Raw genomic sequence first — 13,600 nt, 5'->3', positions numbered from 1 at the left:
AATGAATTTGATTGGCCTTAATAAAATCATAGTGATGAACAGTGAAATAAATGTTGGATCGTTATTAGTGCTTGGCTTGATGGTTGGTAGTTTTTAAACTTTGCAACTGTTTGCCATAATTGACGGCTTTTAAGTTTGAATTTGGAATGTGCTACACGAGTTTAAGGAGAAAAATTATATATATATTTGAAAGGTATCATACTTTTGATACTAAATATTGTGAATTTGTCTTATTTTACTAAAGAGGTACAAATGATTGGATATTAAAATTCACTTGTAATCATGTGTCATCCTTGTAGGGATGTAAAACATAAAATCAGCTAAATAAAGTTTGTTATTTTGGTATTGGCTGCTAAATAAAGTTTGTTATTTTGGTATTGGCTGATAATAAGGCTAAGAAACTTCTTAGCAAGTATTCGGGTTGAGATAAAATCAACGCATCTATATATTATAGTTGTCAAGCAGCGTTAGCAGTAGTACGAAGAAAAATCTTTTGTTTGAGACATAAAGTGATAAACCAGCTGTTGTGAGATGAAATATTTACGTAAATAAATTATGTGTAGTCAGAGGTGAACTTGATCAATTCACGGACTATTAGAAACATCGAGGGGAGTGAGAATAATTTTTGTTTTGTCAATTGAGAAGATCAACAATGATGGTAACCCAACCTATGTGATTGGAGATCCCATGAATTAGGTTCATATGGGTAATAACAAGTCATTAGTTGATCAAGTATGCACTATTAAACTATGTCCCTCCTATGATGTGTGAATATAGTGCAATTCTGCAAAGCAAAGTGAGGTTGAGTTAGACTCTTAATCCAATTCATATCCTTTATAGGTGGTGTATTGCTCTGCAGAATACACTTGATGATTGGAACTATATGAGTGTGGGGTGGTGCCGCTCCTATGAAATTGTGACAGATTTCTAGAGCACTCATGAATACCAGGACACGCGCACGGCCTCATAGCGCAAAACCGCGATAACGACAAAGATTGTGCGAGTATAATGTGATGGAATAAGACCCTAAGCTTACAAAAGAATTCTTGATTCATAGAAGTTCTAAGCTTCACCAATTATTCTGTGAGTTTAATCTTATTTTATCTAGGTCTGGTTCATAGTCTACGAGACACCAGATTCGACACATTGTACTCATATGAAAAAAAAAATCCAGCAAAACTTCTTATTTTATTTTTTATATTTTATTATTCTTTTTGAGATAAGTGGGGGGTAGTTATAAAAATTGTTTTAATATCTCAAAAAGAAACGTCTAGATTCATTATTTAATGGGTATTAATATTTTCTTCAATGGTGTTTTAAAAGTTGGCAGATTGTGTCTAAGAGACTATGAGGAAAAATCGTGAAATCATCTTAACGGTTCTATTATCATTAATAGCCATTATTGGTCTTTACTATAATTTATTCAAAATAATGATTTCATGATGGAAAACGTATTTGACCATTTGAACGGCCTTCTATGGTCTTTATTATGTTAATAATATCTTGTTCCCTTCTCAACCTATATATATTCTATGTCTTCAACAACAGAAAGGATGAAGAGAAAAGAAACAAAGTAAAAACTTTTGAACACTTTTTCTTCATTTAGTGCTGGATACAAAAATATAATCTTTGTCAGTTTCTGTGCTCCTAGTTTATACTAGAAGAACTTGTTGAATCCTGGGGGATACACCTACACCAGGTGAATTATCCTTAAGGACAGTGTTTTTTGACACGCCTAAAGCTACAAGAGTTTCTGTGATTTCCATAATATTTCCAACACTAATAGCATAGATTTAAGTGAAAATGGTAACAACAAGACATCAAAACATGATTTCTCTTTATGCGAACATAGAATCTGAAACTAGAGAAGAACAAGTCGTAATAGAATCGGATTTTACCTCTTGTGGGTGCAGTGAACGGGGGTCGTCGGCGTCGAATCTACTCTCTCGTTATGAATGGATTCAGACCTCGAAACCAAATGAGTTCTAAATCTCTATCACGACTAAAGTATAAACTGAGACTGAAAGAGTAATTTTAGACAATAAAGATTCTTAAAAATGTGTAGATATTATCTCTGGTGTGATGGTGCTCCTAGACGTTAAAGAACAACCCCCTTCGGCTGAGGATTTAAGGTAGTATTTATAGGTGAAGTCGAAATTCTAGGGTTACATTTGGGCGGACAGACTTGAATTCAAAAAGGTCGTTTGAAGGCAAACCCGTGAATCCATTCTCTGAGAGAGTGTTGTTGGTTTTTTATCTTGAAAAGTGAACTTCTGAATTTTTTTACGTTAAAGCAAGAGATTGCAGAAATGGAGAGGCACGGTCTGAGTTGGAGAGGAAGGAGCTTGGCTTTTTGTTTAAAATAGAAGAAGAGAGAAGAAAGTATTGCACGAAAATGGGATCGTTTAAAGTCTACCATTGTTGTGGAAATATGAATCTTTCTTGAAAGAGGAAAGAGATGATCTGTGCGGCTCCCTTTGTTTTTAGGGTTAAGGGATGTGTTAAAATAATTATGGATTGGGTTGAGTGTAAGATGGGCTGCTGATGAGAATGCTTTGTTTGGGCCGCGATTTGGGCTAAATTTGGCCGAATTTTCATGGCCTTTTCTTCCATCAATTTAATTCCCTTTGGGCTTCTTAGTAATTAACTTCTACAACTTCTAAGTGATTAACTTATATATATATTACGATGACAATTAGTGATTAATATGTAGAAAATAAAGGACTTAATAAAGTATTGACTTATAATTAATTTAACGAGTACAAATCCGAAAATGAAATGATGACGAACCATTAAAAAATGTGATAAAGTAATGATAGTAATGTTGATAGTAAAATAGTGAAGATGAAAGTAATAAGAAGGATAACAATATTAATAGTAGTAGCAGTAAAAATAGTGGTGAAAATAAAGTATTTAGCTCGTTAATAAATTTAGAAGCCCAAGGAAATAAATTGGAATAAAGGAGAGACAAAATTGGGTGTCAACAATGACGATATATAATATATCAAACAAAAAAATGTATTTTAAAAAATATTTTGACAAGATTTCTCATTTGTTAATTTGGACATATTTAGCTCAAATCAGCCGAACTCTTACAGGGGCTTGATTGGGCAAATCAAGATGGTCGAGTTAATAAACAGACGGCCGGATAATATGCCCAAACTTGGGTGTGTTGGGTTGGTTATATCTCTTGGGCTAAATTTGTCACCCTTAATTCTATCTTTTCAACATTCATGCATGTACAATGAGATGACCATTCAGAATTTTTACTTGATGAGTCAACCTTCAAAGTTCTCAACACGTTAAAATTTTATTAATTTTCACACTTATATATCTTTGTTCCACGTGAAAATATTGAGTTCAGTTGATAACATCTTCAATAGGTTGCATCCACCTGTACGCATTGTAATTATGTACTCATACGAGAAAGATACAGGGTAAAGGAAATTACCACGATGGTTGTGGGTAAAGGTATCTCAGATACTTGGACCTTTACCATCTTCATATGTTGTTCCTTCGTAGTGCAACAGTAAACATATTCCATATGTAGCCATTAGAATGAATCATGAAGAAATCCACTCAACAGAAACTCTATTTAATTTATTAAGAATCATTTTACAAAGGTCTAATACAAAAACCTGATAAGCAGCAGAGGCAGCTCCAAAGATGAAATCTGATGGGAAACTGCTTCTATTAAATGGAACTGAAATCTTATAATTTCGCAAAGAACATATTGGTACAAATATTCCTAGTGAGAGAAAGAAAGAAATCGGAATCATATTACTATGTTCTAAGAATTCCAAATTAAGCCCTTTAGATTGGCCTAAATATTAAAGGGAAAAGGATACTGTGTGTCCAATCGGCCCAAACTAATACCACATTTGGCCAATGTTTGGGCTTAATGTCACCAGAAGTCCACTCGGCCCAAACTAATTCCGCCCCGTAGCCCAGCGGTTGAAAGCCCACGCTTAACGTCTTTATTTCCATTAAGCTAAGGGAAAAGGACAGAATTGGCGTTTCCATCATCGACGTCTTCTCTTTTCAACATAACTGAAAGGGGTTTCTTCATTATCTCCTATTTGTAAGCTGGATTATGTTTGAAATTGACACGTCTTGTTCAGATAATAATGCCTATTTCCATTAAGTTGTATCTTTTTGTATATATAAACATTTTGTATATTGTTTGTATAGTGAACTTTGTTGTATGTATAAAACTTGTATATAAAACTTGAAACTAGTTTGATGTGCTCATGTATTGTGTGGTTGAGAATCTGAACCGAGGGCTATTCCCTTTTTTGACACACACAAAAGATGTGTATATAAGTTGTATATTTTTTGTGTATATATACACAATTTTGTATATATAGTGTATATTTTGAACCTGCTCTATACAGTGTTTATACAAAAATGATACATATTATATACAAAAATGATACGGTTTTCTATTCTATACAGGGCACTGTGTTGATACATATTATATACACAAATGATACAATTTTCTATTCTATACAGGGCACTGTGCTGATACATATTATATACAAAAATGATACATAGCTTAGTGACTCATATTTTATACAGTTTCTATACATTACAGATAGGTACTGTACTGATACATATTTTATACACAAATGATACATATTGTAAACAAAAATGATTTTTATGGCTATTGTTTAGGTGTTATATAGGTTGAAGTTTCCATGTTTAAGAGTGATTGAAGGAGTAAATCGCCTCAAAGTTTTTTTCGTTTGGGTTTTTATTTGAAACTTGTCTTATTTAAGTTTTGGCTAACGGATGAGATTTGTTTAATGGCTACATTTTGGGTTTGGGGAAACTTGAGCCAGCGGGTGGGTTTAATTTGCGCCGAACGGCCAATTGTGTTCTTTTCCCAAAATTAAATTCTACTTTTTCGTTTTCTTTTAAGAATTTTGACAACGCCAAATAAGATTGATTACGACAAACCTTAATGAGGAGGAAGTAAAAATGGTTTATTCTTTGTCTTCTGAAGAATATTTATCAAAGTTGTCTTGACTAATTATGAGGAATTAGTATATTAAGTGTTTGATTAAAAATAGTATCAGAGGGCTACATTGAGCTAGGATCATCACGGAAGGCGGTATATGGAAACAAACCAGTTATTGTTAATAAGTAATTAATGGATATGTTTTGTTTTGGACGTGAATTCTAACATATCAGCCAAAAATTAAACGAAATGGTATCGCACATCCAGCTTTCATAACTAATCTGTTTGAAATACAGAACGGACAGACTTGCCGTCTATTTGGATCAGAAAGGAATTTTCACAGTAAATTTTTTACTTATTTTCGTGATAGATTTATAGCCAGTCTGGTCGCTTGCCGTCTCTATTCGACATAACTAGTCCTTTTATCTTTAACCATAGGGTTCGAGTCTTAGAAATGAAATCACGTTTGATAGAGAAGCTCTATATCAAAATGCGATTTCTTGATACTAATTCAAATTAATTGGATCTCAAAACAGGGTACTAGACAGATGGAAAATTAAGAAAAAGAAAGTGTTGTGGGGCCAAGCCCAACCTTTCAATAAGAGATTCAAGACCACCTTGACTACAATCTGTATTAGTTGTTTTACCTGAAGTAATTGCACGGTTACCCTCCAAATGGACCGGCCTTTAATTTTTGTCCTTCAAATGGGCTGGTCTTTAATTTTGCCCTTCAAAATCGAACTTATGTCCAACAGGACATAACTTCTTTAAGAGCGTTGACATAACTTGTGAAAATTATGATGCGTAACTTATGCCCCTCTAGGTATAAGTTTGATTTTGAGGGGAAAATATTAAAAACCATCCCCAAAATAGGTCAATAGTGCAAATGACCCATTTTACATTATGTCACGCCCCGAACCATGGCCTGAGCGAAACACGGCACTCGGTGCCTTACTGCATGTGACCGAGCGAACCACATGGCTTGCTGAATCATCATGAGGCATAACATGAGCGGAATATAACGTGAATGCATGATGAGCCTTTATAAAACGTAGTAAGTCATAATACTTAATAAAAATACTTGTTTAAACATGAGTGCGGAAATAACATGAATGAGTCAGAATGGCTATACGACTCCAAATGTCTGACATAACCTAACTGACTTGTCTAGTCTATGAAACCTCTATCATGAGTCTGACTAGAAAACATACTTACTGGGACAAGGCCCCCAGCATACCTTAGATGCATAACTAATCATAAAACAAAAGTTGACTAAACCCCGAATGAGATGGGGCTCACCAATAAGCTGATACGAATGCTGTCCTATTGAGCAGATGTGTCGTTCTGTATATCAGTACCTGCATCGTGAAATGCAGGCCCCCGGGCAATAAAAGGGGACGTCAGCACATTGAATGTATTGGTATGTAAAGCAACTGAAAGAAATAACATGGGACATGGAATAACATGATAAGAGCTGAAACTGAAAACCTGGACATGAGCATGAGCATGGGTACATATATATATAACATAAGTAAAACATGATAAGTAGGGAGAGCATTTCATAAACCGACACATGATATCACCACGTGGATACATGAAGTCTGGTACCTCGCCGGACCAGCAGAGCCCCTATACCTTGCCAGGGTATAAAGTGGTAACGTGCCTGATGGATCCATTCAGTGTAAAATTAAGGTATCGTCCTAACTGGGCGGAGCGATCCTTGTCCTATGGTGGCTACATAGTTTCAGGCTATCTGAGCCTTCTCGGTAATTCGTGCAACTCCCAAAAACATGAACATAATATAATTGGCTAAGAAACCTATGATTTTCGTGAATTAACTTGTACTTCTCTTGTAATCATGATTTCACGAAATAACTTGTAAACATGGTTTTATGGAATAACTTGTAAATATGGTTTCATGAAATAACTTGTATTTAGTATGTATGTATCTTGTATCATAGCATGAAAGTAATTATATAATACAGTTGCATGAAAACTTGTAGACATGTAGGATATTCATGAAACAATCATTCTTAGTCAAAACATGCATGCAAGAACACATGGAATACAAGATATGGGTTTTCATAGATTACGGACGGATTCTCAATAATCATAAAGAAATATTAAGAACTCAATGATGGAATTATAACAATTCATACATAATATAATCATGGATATGGACCTAGGATTATCATGAGCATGATATTGAAACCCTAGTTTTAGTAGAGAATCATAATTTTATGGATTATGAGGCGTGGGGAAGAACAATGATGTTCCCACACGTAGATAGTAACTCTACATACCTTAGTCGCTCCAAAACTTGAATTAAAGACTTGAGCTTTGAAGAAGGTTTCCAAAATCTTGGATTCTTGAACCTTGAGATGGGTTTTCTTGAAAACCCTAGTTTAGGAATGATAATTTCTTGTTTAGATTACAAGGATAGGTATTAGAATTGATTTGGAATAATTAGAGTAGGCTTACCTTGGTGTTCTTGATGATGGAGGGGTAGGAGGTCGTTCTAGGGCTTGAAGGAATGAAAAATAATGATTTGAACTGATACGGACAAATATATACTGTTCTGGAAAATTAAAATTTTGGCCCAGTTAAATACTGGCCGTATTTTGAAATACGGGCCGTATTTTGAAATACGGACTACACAGCGTCTCTTCAGTAAAATGGCCATAACTCTTTGCACAGATGTCTGTTTGACCCCCATAATATACCGTTGGAAAGGTATTTCAAAACTCTACAACTTTTATCAAGGAAGTTTTCCCAAATACCAAATACGTTTTGAAATACGGGCTGTATTTTTAAATACGGTCCGTATTTAACCATATGACATCCAACTGCCAAATTCCAGAATGCTCAGAATTCCTTGGTAACAGTTTACGACTTGAATTACGGGCCGTATACTGAAATACAGTCACTGTTTATGGGCGTAAACCACCATCTTACAACTGAACAGGGAATTTCCAATTTCTACATTCTTTATCTGATTTTCTAAGTCTAGGATCATGGTCAAAGTTTAGGTTAACGGTACGGGGTGTTACACATTAGGCCTAATTATGTAGCTTAATATATAACCGATCCATCTTGGAATCTATATATATCCAGCTGTACAGTGTAATAGATTTAGGTCTCATTTTTTTTTTACTAAGATTAAGACATCTCAATATGAATGCACATCTGAATGATTGAGATGTTGTCTCTAGATATGAACGCTGAATGATTAAGACTGTTTGTTTTTCAATATCAGAATGTGCAAGATGTATCTATTTAAACATAATAAATATACAATTTAAATAAAATAATAATTTAATATTACTCCATCCGTCCCAAAAAAATTGTCGTAGTTTCACTTGGCACAGAGTTTAAGAAATAAAGGAAGACTTTTGAAATGTGTGGTCCAAAACAAGCTTTAGATATTTGTGTGGCTATAAATCATCTCATAAAGTTAAAATAGTTTCTAAACATAGAAATGTGTCAATCTTTTTTGGACAAACTAATAAGGAAAATAAGACAATTTTTTTGGGATGGAGGGATTAGAAAATAAATACAAATCTAATAAAATAAAATTATTTGATAAAAAAAATGAAACATTTATGTTTGTTAGTAAGGGTGGAGATGTTTTGTAGTAATGGTGGTGGTGGTGATAGTTGTTATGGTGGAGGTGGTTGGCATTATAATGACTGGCGCGATGGTGGCGGTTGGTTGTAATGGAGGAGTTGGTTGATGTTAATAATTGACGGTGTTGGTGGTGATGGCTAAAGAATGTGTTGTGATTAACGATGGTGTCGGTGGTAATTGGCGACAGTGCTAATTATGATGGTAGAGGTGGTTGGTACGTAGTAAGGATTCGCCGTAATGGTTGTAATGGCGGTAGCGACGACGATGGCTATTAATATAATTATAATGATGGAGGTGGTAGGCGTGGTAGCGACTAACAGTAGTTGTTGTTGGCGGTGGTGGTTGTGATGATAGAGGTGGTTTAATTATGGTAGAGTGGGGGTGGGGGTGGGGGGTAGTGAGGGCTGAGAGTGAGTGAGTGATGAGTGGGTAAGGGTAGGTGGGTGGTGGGTGGTGGGTGGTGGGGGTGACGTGGGGGTTGCAAGGGTGAAGGTGGTGGTGGTTGACATTGATCGTGATTAGGATGGCAGAGGTGGTTAGTGTTGATGGGATACGTGGTGGGGGGTAGGGTGGAGGGGTGAGGGTTGGGAGAGTGGGGGTGAGGGTGGAGCTGGTGGTTGTTGATGGGTTATAACATTTCATAAGTTTTGATGATTGACAAACGATCCAAGGACCAGGTCCTCCATCAGGTCCTATGAGAGTAATGCACGGTACTTAACAGCTGTAAAGCTGCTGCACTGTTCACGCAGAACTGCAGCAGCACAGCTGTATGTATGATGGAAACTAAAAGCCCTTGAGAAGTCACTATTCATGGTCACGTGTTTCTCACATGCTCTCTACTTTGTGTCATATTTATACAACGTGCTGGGCATCATTTTGACCTAACACTTGCAAATCTAAAATGATATATTTCTCTCAAGTGTGGCGGCTACCTTTCATAAGGTGCCTACAAGAACAAGATCTCAACAATCCATGGGACCAGTTCCTGCTACTGAAGACATCTGAAGTCCTAGGATAGTTGAGTCTTGTTTTATGCTCTTATTTGTATTCCTATATTGCTTGTCAAGAATCATCATAGTGAGACAGATTTCAATCTTTGTAACTTTGTTTTCTTGGCTAGAGTTAGCTAAGTATTAGTTGAGTCATTGGCTAGAGGTAGTCAAGATTTGGAGCTTTGCAATACAGTTATTGTAAAGGTGCTTGCAATAGGTATATTGTAAGGGTTAGGGATTAAGTGTTTAATTCCTAGGTTGCAATAGGTTGTAATCTGAAGTTGCTCAGTTTAGTGAAGTTGGAAATCCTACTAGGGTAGGTCCACTACCAGAAAATAGACCTATGGCAACGCCACAAAAACCGTTGCAATAGATCTATTGCAATGGTTTAAGGTTCCGTTACATCTGCTCGCGTTGCGATAGCTCTACCGCAACGGTTTTTGGCAATGGTTTGAAAGCCGTTGCCATAGACTGTCTATTGTAACGGTCGGTGAACCGTCGCAATAGCCCTATCTATTGCAACGACTTTCCTTCTCAAATGGAACTGTTGATAACCGTGGCAATATTATTTATGCATTATTTTTCTATAGCTATTGCAACGGTTTTTAGCAGCTGTTGCAACAGTTTGTATGGGATATTGCAACGGTTTATATGAGCTATTATAATAGTATATAATGCACTAATTTATATAAATCACAAATGTAAATAATTCAAAACATCCAACTATTAATATCAATAAAAACAAAATATAATATTGTTTGACAATTGAAGAGTTAGCATACACAAGTTTGCAAATATTCAAAAATAAATGATTCCTAGAATATCCTAAGTCGTAGCAACAATCAACCAATACCAAAATCTTCACGTTTATCTTGTACCCCTTTATTCATTTGCTTCACCTACAAAACAGATGATAAAAAAATGATTTAGAAAAAACTTTGTAAAATAATTATTTTTAATATTACATTCCTGATGTGTAAATGCAACAATATATTTTTCTGTCCATTTCAAGCCAACACTACAAAGCTAATTAAATTGGTTAGAATATGTGCACTATTATTCATAAAAACAAAATAAAGAACCACAATATAGTACTCTCGTCTACATTTACTAGGATGAAAATTTCTTGAAGATATTAAAGAATTAATCAAGAACATCAATTCAGCAGATCACTTTAAACATGAAAATTAAGACTAAAAAAATAGCTTTGAAATGGACTTCAGTTGAACACCAACCAAGCTGAGTAAACCGTTTCAAATCACAATTAGAGGACAAACTGGTGTAACGAGAAGTCCGCAAATGAAGGCTCAAAAATATTTCAAGAAACTAGAGTTCACCTAACAACAAACTAAAGCTAAAATAGAGTTCCAAATCAGCCACAAAATGCGACTAAAAGAGGACCAAAGTTGCCCAAAGCTCCAAGATTGCAACGAAAATTTAAAAAGCTGGTGCAACAGACAAAAAGAAGAACAAGGTACCAGCTTAATCAAGCCAGAGAGAGAGAGAGAGAGAGAGAGAGAGAGAGAGATACTCAAGTAACATCTTCAGAAAATAAAATACAGCTGGTGCTCCTTTGCTGGTCCCTTAAACGTGCACTGGCATACGAATATTACGCCATCAACTCTCCCTCATTTGGTATTTGCCTTGTAATTTATCTTTGGCAGAGAGATTTGACTGTCTCTAGTTCCATTATTACTTGTCACCTTAACATGAGATATAAAAATATGGTAGCAGATATCAGTACTTACAATAATGTGAGGCCGTTTCCCAAGGGTAATGCTTTGTTGTACTTGATCTATCCCTCCAACCAGCTGCAAAACAATTACCAGTGATCATTTAATCAAAAATATGTCTAGCTGAATGCCAATCATATACCACACTGTTTCAATTGTGCAACGCTTTATCCTGTCCAACAGACATGTCACTAGAAATCCCATTGTCTAGCAAGTGGTTGTCAAGCCTATGGATTACATTTGAAGGGGAAATGAATTGTTCATGCATGTGCATATGACTTAGTCAAGCTTACCGTTGCACATTTTACTCCAATACCGGATCCTAAAGCTTCAAACTGTTCAGCAATTTGAATCGCAAAAAGAAACAAAGTGGGCTTTAAATCATTAAAGAGCTTCTACAAAATAACCTTATAAAAAAAAGCTTCTACAAAGATCCCGTTTGGATTGACTTATAAGTTTCTTATAAGTTGTTTTCAGCTTTTTTGAGTGTTTGGCTGGCCAACTTAAAGTCATTTTGTGCTTAAAATAAGCTCAAAAAAATAATTGGGCCCATTTGACTTAGCTTATCTAAAGCAGCTTATAAGCTGAAAACAACTTATAAGCCAAAAAAAATAAGTTAGACTACCCCAACTTATTTTTTTTTAGCTTATAAGCTGTTTGCAGCTTATAGGCATAAGCCCATCCAAATAGGCTCAAAATAAAACAAGTAATCAGAAGAATAAGAGACCTTGTTGGAGAGAGAACATAGGCAAAAAAGGCATGTGGAGAATCTAATAGAGCTTGTAGTATAGGAATTACAAAAGCTCTCGTCTTTCCAGAACCCGTTTGCGCCAGACCAATTAAGTCTTTGGATGGAACAGAACCTAAAAAAAAAAAAACTTCACCAAATAAAAGTTCATACTCAAAAGGTTAAAATAATAAAAAGGATCTCTATCCAAATAATGTTCTTTAAAGAAGTCATCCAATCAACTATACAATTGGAATATTTGAGTGCTTCAAATTCTTAAGAAAATGTATGATGCCAGTTATTTGAACAATGAACTCTACGTCGCCAAAGGATCCTCATGCTATCGTTTAGCAGAGTAATGTAGTAACTCAATTATAAATCACCTCATATTTCCATACATCAACAAGGAAATCTACAATTTCCCTACACTAGAAATGTAGCTTCTAACGAGCTCTATGAGGACAATAGGAGAAATCAACTCTCTCCAACTAACATATGCATAACTCTGCTAAACTCAAGAAGCCTGGACTTCAACATGGGAACAAAAATGAATATGCCTTCTGGAGATTAAAAAGCACATGCTCCCCCCATCCCAAAAAGATTGTTATGTTTCAGATTACGAGTGTCAAACTAACTAATGTTCAGTGTGAATTCGGACATAGAATCTTTAATTTTTTGAATAAAAATTACATATTTAGAAACTACATAAAAAGGTGCTATAAGTCACAATAGTTAACAATTCAAAATATTTGAAAAAATTATGGTCAAAGAAAATATCCTTTGACCGTTCAAATAGTAACTAAGACAATTTTTTTGGGACGGAGAGAGTAATATTTAATTACTAAGCTATATAGAAAGTCTTTTGCTTAATCTTCATAGGATTGAAAAACAACAACCATTCTGCACATTAGCCTCTATTGATGGTGAAGGTTTGAAGAGATATTAAATAAAGGTTAAACTGATCTTACTATTTGCATCAAGCTATAGAGAATGAAATAAAATACCACAAAAATAGATATGACTTTAATCACATTAATCCTCAACTTTACCAATGAAGCAAATACGAATAAGAACAAATCTGCCATAGGGTATTAAAAGCTGTTTAATTACCATATTCATAGAAGGTACTATTTTTCCCCATTGTTCATTCTTAAAAGATAATATTGTTTACCAGTTCGAAGACAATCTACATATATATCCTACTTTCTTTCATAGCTTAGAATCAGTTCAAAGGGTATTCATCTTTCAGAAAAAATAAAGTTGACTTTGTAAGACGAGAATGAGATTAGGGAGCAGAACATAACATCTTTAACCAATAACAAATTTCCCATTCAATCAGTACATACACATATCTTTAAAAGTTAAACTTGTAAATATAAAAAAGCTTGATTATTATTTAAGAAAATTAAAAGCACCAAAATTTCCAAGTCAATACTGCCACAGTTAGCACACTTTTTAGCACAAGAACTTACCATCTCTAACAATGGAGTTATACAAACGAAAGCCTCACTGGACAGTGTAATAGGACCAAAAAATCTAATAAGTCGTATTTAAACTTATT

The sequence above is a fragment of the Lycium barbarum genome, chromosome 6 (genome assembly GCF_019175385.1).
Source record: "Lycium barbarum isolate Lr01 chromosome 6, ASM1917538v2, whole genome shotgun sequence".
NCBI lineage: Eukaryota > Viridiplantae > Streptophyta > Magnoliopsida > Solanales > Solanaceae > Lycium > Lycium barbarum.
The sequence above is the reverse complement of the archived record's forward strand: the minus strand, read 5'-3'. Positions refer to the sequence as shown.